The sequence below is a fragment of the Nycticebus coucang genome, chromosome 10 (assembly GCF_027406575.1).
Source record: "Nycticebus coucang isolate mNycCou1 chromosome 10, mNycCou1.pri, whole genome shotgun sequence".
NCBI classification, from domain to species: domain Eukaryota; kingdom Metazoa; phylum Chordata; class Mammalia; order Primates; family Lorisidae; genus Nycticebus; species Nycticebus coucang.
In genome coordinates this window covers 35,487,895-35,502,097 of record NC_069789.1, presented here as the reverse complement: position 1 = coordinate 35,502,097, position 14,203 = coordinate 35,487,895, and the positions used below count along the sequence as shown (strand labels likewise).

The following is a 14,203-nucleotide window of genomic DNA, read 5'->3' as shown; positions in this document are numbered from 1 at the left end:
AGAAAAATTTCTCATCCAAAATATAGAAATCTGTACAACTTTGCCACAATCAATATACATGAACTGTACAAATTTACACCCAGTTCATAATTTACCAAATAAAAGATGACTAACAAGGTTCACAAAATAGATGGTGGTTTGTGGAAAAGACTTTTACCCAATTAAGTACAAGGAAAGTTACAAACCAAACTTCCACTTTCTAAATATAAGTTTACTCAGTCTTAGAAAACTACAAGCTAGCAAATGTACAGAGAGCTGGCTGGTGCTAACACCACAGTTGAGACAGTGTCTTTCTGAAAGGGTCTTTTTAAAGCCTGTTGCCATGGCAGATTCTGGTCACTTGTTACTTTCAAGGCCAAAAACACAATACAAGGTCTGACCATTTCCCCAGGTCATGCTTACTAGTTTGTCTTTGTGTACATTTATAATATATTTAAGTGCTAGGTAAAAGTCTTGTTGTAAAATTTCTGGTACTACCATGTTTAAAACGTTGAGCTTTCCTATTGAGCTGCCAAAAAGGTTAACAATAACAATTTTCAAGTGTAATAGTGCAAATTCCTCTGCAAGATCTACTGCAGAGAAAAGTTCTTTGAAATACAGATTTTTATTCAAGGGGTTGATGTAAAATTTAAGTATGTCTGGGAGAAACTGAAACCACTCTAGGACTTCACTTACTAGCAAATAAGGTGATTTACTTGGACTCACAGGCTATTAAATCATTGAAATCATTGACAGGTACTGCCCAAACTATGGCACTGTCACTTAAAAAAAAAAAAATATATATATGTTATATATATATATATATATATATATATATTTTTACTATTCTATCTTGTGCCATATCTTCACAGCTGTACCGTGGTTAAATTCCATAATCCATCCCCAAAAGGAGCCCACCCAAAGCAACAAAGTTATCCATCCATTATAAGGTGATCCATCCATAGACTATATCTTAACCTGATACAGTCATCATATCGTAGTTTTTGGAAGGGCTTGTTCTGCCCAAGAGAAGTTCCTCCTTACAGCTGATCCTGCTGTCTACCATTTGCATGTGGGTGCTGTTCTGAGTGCTACCTCCTGCTGGTGAGGCTTCATACAGCATGCAGATGGAGCCATCCTCTCAATTCTGTAGGACACTTCGTAAGGGTCAACCCAGAGTGTGAGTTAACTTGGGAGCAGCGTGAACAGCTTCTGACGGCTCAGTCCAATCCGCTGTGCTGCCTGTCCAATCAGAGGATCCATTTTATGGTTGATGCGAATACAACGGTAACCTGATCCCTTGCATGGCTTTTCTGGGAACCAGTGATGTTTATAATGTTCTGCCAGTAGCTCCTGCAACTCTGGCTGAACGTCTGCAGCTGTCGCTCGCTCGTGAGCCCCTTGGTGCGGAGGAAGGCCCTTGGAAATGAAGGACTCAGCGGCCCCGAGTGCGGAAGGGATGCGTGGGGGTGGCCCGGGGCCTGAGGGCGGCGCGGCCACCCCGGCCTCCCTCACAGGCCAGAGGGCGCAGAGGAAGAGAGGGCGTGAGGGCTGACGGCTACTATTTTTCTCCTTTCTTTAGAGTAAAAAAATGTTATTTTCGAGACAGGAGGCAGCAGGAGAGAGGAAGAGACGAGCGTGGCGGCCTGGTCACATAGCTCGGACCTCCCCAGCTGCCTTCGCCTCCAGCTCCGCAGCCTCTGAAGACCCCAAGAGTGGCATTTCCAGCTCCGAGGGGCGAATCTTCCTCATTTTTAAATGGGAAATTCTATTGCATTATCCTCTTTTTCCCTCACTCATGTACACTAGATGTGTATGGGGTATTTATGTTCGTCATTTAGTCTATAGTGTGTCAGACTATGAATTGCTATATTCATAGACCTTCTTGAGAGGAAGTTGTGTGACCCTGAGACCAGGATTTTGGAGTTGGATGCAAAAACAGGGCATAGTTTTGTGCTGTCTATGACTGGAGAGGGGATGATTTAATTTTTGTAAGTTGTCTTATTTTAGGTAAGGGATATTACTGAAATTGTACAAATGGAAAGAAGAATGTTTATAGACAATGGGAATCTAAGGGGTGGAGGGATGATAGATTTGTTATTTTCACCTTCAAGTACAAATTTCTTCCCTTATGCTAATAGCTTCCTGATTTTTTTAGAGAAATAGCCTCTTCCAAACTCTATTTGTATGGTTTATTCCTTTTCTTTGGCCACAGTGGTTGATTTGGAGGTAGGCAAGCAACTCATGCCAGTAGCCCAATCTATGAGATTCAATTCCAGAACTTTTGAGAATCTTCTGGAAGAGAAAGGTTAGATGGTATTAGGTGATAGTGTATAAATCTGAAGCCAGTGGGGTTATCTTGCCATTACATTAGAAATGTCTGCCTACATGTCACCATTAAAGATGAAGACAAAACAAGAGACCAAGAGAGTACAAGTTTGATGTCCTCATTCCATTCAAGCTCTGAGACAATTATACTTCTGTACATTTTAGTTGCATGAACCAAAAAGATCTCATATTTTTCTTGAGGCCATGTGAGTTGGGTTTCTGAACTTTGAACTGAGAATCTTGTAATCACAATTAGCTCTGAGAAATGCATAAATACTTTCCATGTGCTTTGCATAGGTTTGGTGCCGTGTAGCTTTTAACTAAATAAGAGGACTTTTACTGAAATGCCTAACTTTCAGGAATTAACTTAGTAAGGGGAAGATCTTTGGTTTCTTTCTAGGAGCATTTATTCTCCTGCATATCACAAATTCATTGCTTGGGTCCTGTTTCCCCCTCCTCCTAAGTGGAGAATGTCAGGCCTTCCACAGTCAGGATACATCACTGTGAATCTCCAGCTGAGCCAGCCCAGGCGTATCACAGTGCTGGAAGTGTTTTCTGCTCTGTGCATGCACCTGTGACAGCAGCATGTCCTACCCAGGGAAGAGGTGTGAAGGCAGTAGCTTTATGGGGCATCACCCTTGAACCTAGAATAACATAGGGAAGGATGAATATAGCAAGACCTGTGCTGTTCAGGACTCAGGGATCTGTAAGCATCAGATTCAGTCTGAGTGTCAAGAAGGTGAAATAGTGAGATTAAGGACGGATGGACTCCTGAGAGAGATAGAAGGAGCCAAAACCTGAGTAGAAGGACTATCAGAATAGGATCCAGAAAATATGGAACAGGAGTTGGGAATTGGCCAGGGAAAGGAACCAGGAAACAGAGATGCTTTGAGGGGGCACTGGGCTGTATCCTGGAGGATGGAGTTTGTGCTGGTCCAGGCTGTTTTGAAGAGTCTGCTTGAGCTACGTGCTGCCACTAAGGGGTCACCATGCCTGGAGAGCACTGCAAGATTTTCTCTCATTCTCTGTGTCAGCTGAGCCCTGTGTCATACATGCTCTAGGTTAGAGACAAGGATGGGAGCAGAGACCAGGGAGCATGGCAGATTCACTTAACTCAGTTATATTTGCTATTTTTTCTTTTTTGTTTTTTTTTGACAGTCTTACTCTGTCAAAAAGTGCTGTGGCATCATACCTCACAGCAACCTCAAACTCTTGGGCTCAAGAGATCCTCTTGCCTCAGCCTCCCGAGTAACTGGGACTACAGGTGCCTGCCACAATGCCCAGCTATGCTGTTTTTTTTTTTTTTTCCTATTACAGATGTATGTATCTTATCTTCCCCCAAAACTTAAAGTCAAAACACCTTCTTAGCTTCTGGCTGAGTAAACCAAAAGTAGATGCTTGTTGTAGCTCAAGTGGTGATGTCCTCCAAAATTCCAATGTCAAAACTGAATCCCAAATGTGATGGTATGAAGAAGTAGGGCCTTTTGTAAAGTTATTAGGCCCTGAGGGCTCTGTTTTCCTGAGTGGGATCAGTGCTTTTATAAGGAGATAGAAGGGACCCTGTTTCCCCCCTTCTGCCACATGAAGACGTACCAACAAGGCACTGGTGAAGTAGAGGGCCTCACCAGACGCCAGAGCTGCTCTCGCCTTAATCTTTATTTTAATCTTAATCTCCAGAACTGTGAGAAATAAATTTGTGTTGTTTATGAGCTCCCCAGTTTAAGGCATTTGGTTATAGCAGCCCAAACAGACTAAGACACTAAGTGCTCAGAAAAGCTTGGTGAGCGTGAGTGCTCAATGTGTTATGTACAGAGTGTGTGCTGGACAGGTGCCAGGAGGGACAAAAAGATGAATCCTGCACAGATCTTCTCCGAGAGAAGCTTGTGCTGCTGAGGGAAGTCGCAGCAGGGGCTTCCACCTGCTGTCAATCCTACTCCTGACTGACGTTGTAAACAACCTCAATTATTTATCATCCATCTGTTCACAGAATCATGTGAACCACTAAGATGATTTTTTTTTTAATTCCAGAAAGAGAGTAAGTACTGTTTCTTACTGTAAGAGACTTTATTTTCTTCACAAAAGCACCACTGATATGGCTGTTGTATAAAATTGTGAACTTTGCCTGCTAGTTGCCACTGAGGCATCAAACCCTCAAACAGAGCTAGTGTGTGCTGCTAACAGGCTGCTGACACCAAGCTCTGTGTGATGAACTCTTTGTTACCAGGAACTCCCCTGTGTCTTTATAGCACAATGTGATTTTACTAAAAGCCTATGATGGGATCTTATGCAGAGTTTCATGCAAAGTGGGTTTCTAAAATTGTTTTTAAAGTCATGGAAAATTGGTCTCCTAGAATGTTACGGAATAAAAGCAGGAATGGCACATAGAGTTATAAAAAAAAAAATGTTTGAGGTGATGGGATATGCTAATTACACTGATCCGCTCATTCTACATGTATTGAAATATCACTATATCCATAAATATGTACAATTACTATGTGTCAATTAAAAAAATAAAAGTATAACAATTTTGTATGCCTGGTGGCTCACACCCGAAATCCCAGCACTTTGGGATGTCAAGGGGGAGGATCACTTGAGGCCAGGAGTTTGAGACAAGCCTAGGCAACAGAGCAAGACCCATATCTTAAAAAAAATAAATAAATAAAAATAAAAAAATAAAAAAAAACACATTAGCCAGGTCTGGTATAGTCCCAACAACTCAGAAGGCTGAGGCAGGAGGATAGCTTATGTGTGGGAGTTGGACATTGTGGTGAACTGTGATCACACTATTGCACTCCAGCCTGGGCAACAGAGAAAGACCCTATTTCACAAACAAAAACAATTATATATATGTATACACACTTGTATACATTTATCTGTATTATATACTTATACAAGATTAAAAGAAAAATGTCCAGTGTTAACAGTACTTACCTTTAGGTTATAAAATTCTAGAGAATTTGGATCGTCTTCTTTTTTTTCCCTCCTTTTAATTGAATTTATTTTCACATATACATGTGTTCATTAGGCTTCTACTTTTTGCCTTCACAAAATTAAAAAGACTTAAAATTTAACAGCAATAACAATGTTTAAGGTAGGGACCAGAAACAAAAACCTTGCACAGAATGAATGAAGACAAATACATTCAGAAAGAATCAGATGATTGCTGCAATGAAGTATTAAGCAATAATAATAATAGTAATGCAAAGAAAGTAACATTCACATTGTCAAATAAGAGTATGTCTATATATTTTTTCTTTTTTTTATTATTAAATCATAGCTGCGTACATTAATGCAACCATGGGGCACCATACACTGGTTTTATATACCATTTAACATATTTTCATTACACTGGTTACATAGCCTTCCTGGCAAGAGTATGTCTATTATAGAATGCTTTGACTCTGAGGTTCAGTATGGAGTCATCAATTAATTACTTATTATTATTTTTTCCCAAAGTATCCAAGAATAGACAACTAATATTTATAAATAAAGATAAAAGATAATTTCAAAAAATAGATCATGCCAATTCTTACGGACAATAGAAAAAGAAGAAATACTTCAAAATCATTCTACTTAATCTGGATACACCTGATTTTAAACTTAGAAAAAATATGTTATTATAAAAGGGAAATTACAAACATAATTAACTTATAAATGAGGATGCAGTGCAGCATCCTGTATCCTAAACAACATATTAACAAATTGAAGTAAAAATTAATGTTTAAGAAATGTACTTTAGTCAAAATCGAATCCAATTTATGTGAGAATTAGTCACTATTTTCTTTCTTCTTCTTTCTTCCTTTTCCTTACCCTCACCGCCTCTGTCTTTGTCTGTCTGCTCACCCCTTCCCCCATGCCCCACCATGTCACTGATATGGCCGAGCGTTGTGGCGGGCGCCTGTAGTCCCAGCTACTCGGGAGGCTGAGGCAGGAGAATCGCCTAAGCCCAGGAGTTGGAGGTTGCTGTGAGCTATATGACGCCACAGCACTCTACCAAGGGCAATAAAGTGAAACTCTGTCTCTACAAAAAACAAAAACAAAAACAAAATATGCAAATATCCTTTCCCATTGAATAGGTTGTCTATTTGCTTCGGTTGTTGTCTCCTTGGCTGTACAGAAGCTTTTCAATTTAATTAAATCCCATTTGTTTATTGTTGCTGTTGTTGCTATTGCCATGGCAGTCTTTCTCATAAAGTCTTTCCCCAGGCCGATATCTTCCAGTGTTTTTCCTGTTCTTTCTTTGAGGATTTTTATCATTTCATACCTTAAATTTAAGTTCTTTATCCGTCTTGAATCAATTTTTGTGAGTGGAGAAAGGTGTGGGTCCAGTTTCAGTTTTTTACATGTGGATATCCAATTCTCCCAGCACCATTTATGGAATAGGGAGTCTTTTCCCCAGTGGATGTTCTTGTTATGTTTATCAAAAATTAGGTGGCTGTAAGTTGCTGGTTTCATTTTCCGGTTTTCTATTCGATTCCAAGTGTCTATGTCTCTATTTTTGTGCCAGTACCATGCTGTCTTGACCACTATGGCCTTGTAGTACAGCCTAAAATTTGGTATGGTGATACCCCTGGCTTTGTTTTTATTACTAAGAACTGCCTTAGCTATATGTTTTTTTTTTCTGGTTCCATACAAAACGCAAAATCATTTCCAAGTCTTGAAAATAGGATGTTGGGTATTTTAATAGGGATGGCGTTGAATCGGTAAATTGCTCTGGGAATTATAGACATTTTAACAATGTTGATTCTTCCCAACCATGAGCATGGTATGTTCTTCCATTTGTTAAACTCCTCTGCAATTTCCTTTCTTAAGATTACATAATTTTCTTTATAGAGGTCCTTCACCTCTTTTGTTATGTATATTCCTAAGTATTTTATTTTCTTTGGGGCTATGGTGAAGGGAGTTGTGTCTTTAATTAACCTCTTATCTTGGCTATTGTTGGCATATACAAAAGCAACTGATTTGTGGACATTGATTTTATATCCTGAAACATTAGTGAATTTTTTAGACTTCCAAGAATCTTGTGGTTGAGTCTTTGGGGTTCTCTAAGTATAAGATCATATCATCAGCAAAGAGGGAGAGTTTGAGCTCCTCTGCTCTGATTTGGATGGTTCTTTTTATTTTTTTTATTGTTGGGGATTCATTGAGGGTACAATAAACCAGGTTACACTGATTGCATTTGTTAGGTAAAATCCCTCTTGCAATCATGTCTTGCCCCCAAAAGGTGTGGCACGCACCAAGGCCCCACCTCCCTCCCTCCTTCTTTCTCTCTCTGCTCTCCCCTGACCCCCACCCCCACCCTGACCTTAATTGTCGTTAATTGTCCTCATATCAAAATTGAGTACATAGGATTCATGCTTCTCCATTCTTGTGATGTTTTACTAAGAACACTGTCTTCCACTTCCATGCATAGCTTGCCAATCCATTCCTGGGTTGAAGGGCATTTAGGCTGTTTCCACATTTTGGCGATTGTAAATTGAGCCGCAATAAACAGTTTAGTGCAAGTGTCCTTATGATAAAAGGATTTTTTTCCTTCTGGGTAGATGCCCAGTAATGGGATTGCAGGATCAAATGGGAGGTCTAGCTTGAGTGCTTTGAAGTTTCTCCATACTTCCTTCCAAAAAGGTTGTACTAGTTTGCAGTCCCACCAGCAGTGTAAAAGTGTTCCCTTCTCTTCACATCCACGTTAGCATCTGCAGTTTTGAGATTTTGTGATGTGAAGCATTTTTTTTTGCTTTTATTTATTTATTTTTATTATTAAATCATAGCTGTGTACATTAATGAGATCATGGGCAATCATAGCTGTGTACATTAATGCGATCATGGGGGCACCATACACTGGTTTTATAGACCATTTGACATATTTTCATCACACTGGTTAACATAGCCTTCCTGGCATTTTCTTAGTTATTGTGTTAAGACATTTATATTCTACATTTACTAAGTTTCACATGTACCCTTGTAAGATGCACTGTGGGTGTAATCCCACCAATCACTCTCCCTCTGCTCATCCTCCCCATTTTTTTTTTTTTAAGATAAGAACCAAAAGAAATTTATTTGCAAAATTTCTTACTTGGCCAGTGATGAGAGCCAAGAAACAACATACCAAGAAACAATTAACTAAGACCCACTAATAGTCCTTAAGCCAGTAAGGAAATTACCAAAGGCAACTCGTAGTTATCAGACTAGAAAGACATCCTTCTGAGTGTCCTTCAGTGGCACAAGAATATATATTTAACTGAAGTCATCTGTGCAAATAGCATATGGTACTTGAAGGCTCAGTTGAGTTATAGCTTCTAGAGTGCCCTGTCTGCCTTATATAGCTGTTTCACCACTTTTGTTGCTTTCTTTGTAGGCCTCTTTCTCTTTTTTTTTCTTTCTCTGTTGACTCTTTTCTTCTCCCCCACTGGCAGCTCCTTTCTCTTCTTTTTGTTGCCTTCTTTCTCTCTTTCTGAACACTGATAAACACTGATGTAAACTACTTTGTGATAGCTTTCCCAGTTCCCAGCACTTTCAGTGGCAAAAATTGTATCCTGGGGGCAATGCTGGTTTTTCCTCACTGTAGCCCTGATAATAGTCTAGTCATAGCAGAGTATCATAGTTGAAGTCTTTTATGATCCCATCAAACTTCAAGCAGAATGGCCTCCCTTTCTCTAGCTGATTCTATTTTGATTCTTCCAGGTCCAATATATCTATCCTAAGTTTCTCAGAATTTTCCTGGAACTCAGAGTAGATTTGGTTATCCACTTCGGTGAGTTTCAGGAACTGTGGGTCAACTGGTGAAATCAGCTTGTAATAGACTTCAGCATGCTGCATTGCTCTCAGGGCCCAGCCATCCCAATATCAGGATCATTGCTACATGACTCGGCTGAGAGAAGGAGCATATGTCACAGACACATGGCTTATCAGTTCCATGGGTTTTCTTCTTTTATATTTTCAATTTTTTAAAATGGTTGTGTATTTTTCTACATGATGATATTTTATGGTCAGAATATAAACACAGATTTATTTTTAAAAAGAATCACCTGAAACCTATGAACAATAACAATATATTTTATTTATTTATTTATTTATTTATTTTTTTATTAAATCATAGCTGTGTACATTAGTATGATCATGGGGCACCATACACTTGGTTCATAGACCGTTTGACACATTTTCATCACACTAGTTAACATAGCTTTTGTGGCATTTTCTTAGTTATTTTGCTAAGACCTTTACATTCCACATTTACTAGGATTTACATATACCCTTGTAAGGTGCACCGCAGGTGTAATCCCATTAATCCCCCTCCCTCCACCTACCTCCCCACTCCTTCCCCTCCCTTTCCCCCTTCTCCCTATTTAATAATATTACATGTGGAACTTAACACAAATATCCCACATTTTAGAGACTACCTGACTTATTCACAGTCACTCAGGAAGCTAGTGGTAGAATTAAAAATTAAATTTGGAGAGTTTTGAGGTTCTTTGCTGGCTTCCTGAGAGCCCTTTCCCATGTGCCTAAGGAAGGTAGACTGTTGATGTCACTTATTTTCTGGTCTGTGTGCCCTTTGTAGGAAGAAGAGATGTAAGCTGCAGTGGGAAGTCAGCCAGTGGAACATTTCTTGGGCAGTTCTCCCTGCTCCTACCCGAGATGGGAAAGTGGAGGAAGTCTGATTGGGCAAATGGCTCCCAAGCCTTGGTTTCCAGCTTGTTTTAGTTCAAAGCACCTGTTCAGCTCTGTTCCTTGTTTGTGTTGCACTGGGATCCAGTCATTCACTGACACAGAAACTGAGTGCTTCTGTTTTGACATGTCAGTCTGCATCACCTTGCCCTTGTATTTATATATCAACATCTTTGCAAAAGATGTAAACTGTTCAAGAAAGTGTAGAAGAAGAAATATTCATGTGTGAGCAGTGGAGCATAATCATTTTATTCCATCTTCCTAGGCAAGGGGTTTTGACATTAGGCAAGAGTGCCCTTGGTAGAGTGTTGTGGTGTCACAGTTCACAGCAACTTCAAACTCTTGGGCTCCAGTGATTCTCTTGCCTCAGCCTCCCAAGTAGCTGGAACTATAGGCACCTGCCACAATGCCCAGCTATTTTTTTTGTTGTTGCAGATGTCATTGTTGTTAGCTGGCCAAGGCTGGGTTTGAACCAACTGCCAGCCTTGGTGTATGTGGCCTGCCCCATAACCACTGTGCTATGGGCAAAAAGCTTGCTTTTTGATGATGGACTCTCAGGTGTAATGGACATAACGTGGGGTTAGAGATACAATCTTAAATTTCTACATGCTGATGTAGGCATGGAAACCAAGACTGTTTCAGCCAAAATGAACCTGAGAATCCACAGAGGGGAGCCAGCTTGGTATTGTTGGGCCCCTGCTGTGTGCTGGCATTGCTCACCATCTGCTAGAAAACAGTCTTTCTTCTGGGGCTGCAGAGGGTTGCACTTCTGTTAAGTCTGGAGCCTGACAAAGCTTTTACTCAAATACATCCTCTGCAGTTCTTCAGAGACCAGGGTAAGGTCATTTCCAGGAGGAAAGCTGGAGGGGGCTAAAGAATATGCTGTAAAATCTTGTATTTTGTAAAATCATTATGTAGTATTATATTTTGTGAAGTTTCTATGTGCCTTTGTTCTAGAGTAATTGCTCAATTATTTATTGTATATGGGTAAATTAAGTCCCACAAGTCAGGTACCAAACTGCATTTTGCTGTTCTAATGTAATTACTCATAAGTTACTATTATTGATACTAACTAAAGTTTGTGTGTTACAGGTGTTAGAGCTTATGAAACATTTTCAAATACAGTATCACATTTAATACAGTAAGCCTGTGAAGTAGGGATTAACATCCAGACGAGAACAGTGAGGGTAAGTCACATCTAACACATCCAAAGTTGCACGGCTATTAAGATGCAGAACTGGAATTTTAACCCTACATTTCTTACTGTAAACCTGACATTCTCTCCATCATTCCATTCTCCTTTTCCTTTTCTTCTTGGGATAAAATAATCTCTCCTTGGCTAGCTAGAGAGCGCTAGCTTTCTAGGCATGGAATTGGTGGCTTACAGTTTACAGCACCTCTTCATCTTCCATTTCCCTTTTCCTATCATGTTGATTTGAAGACATCAAGGAGAAAGAGTCAGGATTGTGGGAGTGGATGATGAGAGTGTAGTGTACACCTGTTGTAGCCACATCAGTTTCTTATTTAATAAGCATTCATTGAACACTTACTCTATGTGAAGGATTAAGTGAGGCATGGAGGTGCAGAGGAGGTAAAGCAGATGTGGCCCCTGCCCTCAGGAAGCCTAGAGCCTTCTGGGGAAGAAAGGTGTTCACTCTACTGACTTTGATGAAGAGGTGCCCTGTACAACTTTAGACGATGTGGAGCTCCAAATTGGGAAGACCCAAACCAGGGGTGTCTGGAAAGGCTTTCCAGAAGCAGCAGTGGTAAAACTGAGAGTGGAGTTAAATAAGCAAAGCTGTAGCTCATATGGAATGTTGTACTTTTGAGGAATTGAAAGGCTAGTCCAACTAGAATGGGTAAAAAGACAACTAAGTGAAGGTGGTTTGGGACTAAGTTACTCAGGAATGAAAGAATTTTAGTCTTTATTCTAAGAGTGATGGAAAGTGATAGAAGGGTTTTTAGCAGGGATGTGACATGATCAGATTTGACTTTCCAAACTATTATTTTAACTGCACTATAGAGAATGCATGTGTGAATTTTGTACCTAAAGAATTTGAAGGAACTGTGAGACATCCACGTGACTGAGGTGGGTAGCCTGAGCTCAGGAGAAAGCTTAGGGCACAGAGGGTGATAGAAGATAATCTGTCATACATGAAACTAAGAAAGTGGATGAAGTCTATTTTGGAAGAAAGTAGAGAGGGTAGAGAAGGCATTCATTTAGTCACAAACATTTCCTGCATGTGGTGTGCCAATGTTCTAGCTACTTGGGCTGCAGAATAAAAAAGACACAGTCTCCCCCTATGCGGGCCTCATTCTAGTAAGGAAATGTGGTGGGAGTGGGAAAAGAAGTCAGACAATAGTAACAGGTCCGTAATAGTTCTTATAAGGCAGAGTGCAGACAGACAAATCAGAAGAATGTGAGGGTATTGGGAACATGGGGTGTATTGTGATTTTAAATAGGGTAATGAGAGTGGGTCCCAAAGCCTCTGGGAGTATGAGAAACAGCACAGAGAGCTGGTGTCTGGAGCCAGGAGGTGAGATCAGACATAAAATGCAGTCTGAATACAAATGGCCTTGTGGGCTTTGGACTTTACTCTGAGATGGGGAACAGTGGAAGGTTTGAAGAGGAAGGGTGACATGATGGGACAAGTAAAAGACAGTTCTAATTGCTGTGTTAGGACCAGACTGTTGGATTTGCCAACAGTCTGGCGAGTGGGAGCAGCACCAGGAGAGGGTGTGGTAGTCATCCAGGTGAGAGGTGAAGATGGCCTGCACTGGGGTGGTGGCAGTGGAAGTGGTGGGAGGTCGGGGGGAGAAGTGGTTCAATTTTTGGCCTGAGATCTAAGTTGGAGGCCATAGGTCAACCAACAGGTATTTACTGAGGTATGGTTTGCTAAATTAAGTGGAATAGAATCTACCTAATACAGTCTCAGTGGCATATAAAAGAAATATTTTTGTTTTTAACACCTTTCAAATGATCTAATCTAGTAAACGAATCTAAAATACTTTAGCCAATAACAGCAAGAACAAGAATAACACAATCACCAAATTGTATTTACTATATGCTAAATGCTGCATTAAAGATATCACAATTAAGTTTGTGAACTTGCCACTGTGCACTTACATTGGCAGTACTGTACAAACAGCGTGGTAAGATTTATAACATGGTATATCAGTGTCTCACAGTTGTGTTCATGTCAACACATGGTGTCTTGCTGAGCGGTATTCACAACTGTTGTGTGTTTTTGTGAGCTGTCATGAAAATGTCAGAGCTTGAATTAGAGCAATGAACAAACATTAAATTTCTTTTAAACTTGGTAAGAGTAAAAGTGAAATCAGGGACACGTTATATGTTTATGGGGAATACTGTCATGAAGAAAAGGGCAGCATATAAATGGATTTAATGTTTTTCTGAGGAGAGAACATGTCATTGATTGAGGTCAGAGCAGCCATTAATGAGCAGAGCTGATGAAAATATGGCAGATGTTTCATCAATTGAATTGTACATCAAAATTGTCAGCTAACTGTGAGAAGCATAGCAGACCAAGTAAACATCGATAGAGAAACAGGAAAGTCTTTTTTTTTTAAATTAATTTATTTTTTATTATTAAATCATAGCTGTGTATATTAATGCAATCATGGGGCACCATATGCTGGTTTTATAGGAAAATCTTAACTAAAAATCTTGGCAAACAACTCATGACTCTTGCATCATGACAATGTACCAGCTCACATGGGTACTGTCTATGAGGGAGTTTTTAGCTAGTAAATCAATAACTATATTAGGGCACCCTCCCTCCTCACCTAATATGGCCCCTAATGACTCTTTTTTTAAACCCAAAGATACAGAAAATATTGAAAGAAAGACATTTTGATGATATTGAGGACATCAAGGGTAATATGATGGCTGCTATGTTGGCCATTCCAGAAAACAAATTCCAAAATTGCTTTGAAGGATGGACTAGAAGCTAATGTTGGTATATAACTGCACATGTGAGGGATCTATATTGTGCTCCTTATAAGAATATAAAGCTTGATGATCTGAGATGTAATATGCTTGAATCATCCCCAAACCATCTCCCCTCCCTTGTCTGTGGAAAAATTTTCATTCATGAGACGAGTCTGTGGTGTCAAAAAGGTTGGGGACCACTACCATCCTATGTCTGGATCTGTGTTTCTTCTCCTCTTCTGATAAGGACACCAGTCACATTGCCTTAGGGCTCACCTA

General features: G+C 39.9%; 1 pseudogene; it reads right to left on the bottom strand.

Moving 5' to 3' along the window:
• Positions 1-898: 898 nt before the first annotated feature.
• On the bottom strand, positions 899-1,731 carry LOC128596390 (protein BTG1-like; annotated as a pseudogene).
• Positions 1,732-14,203: the final 12,472 nt, after the last annotated feature.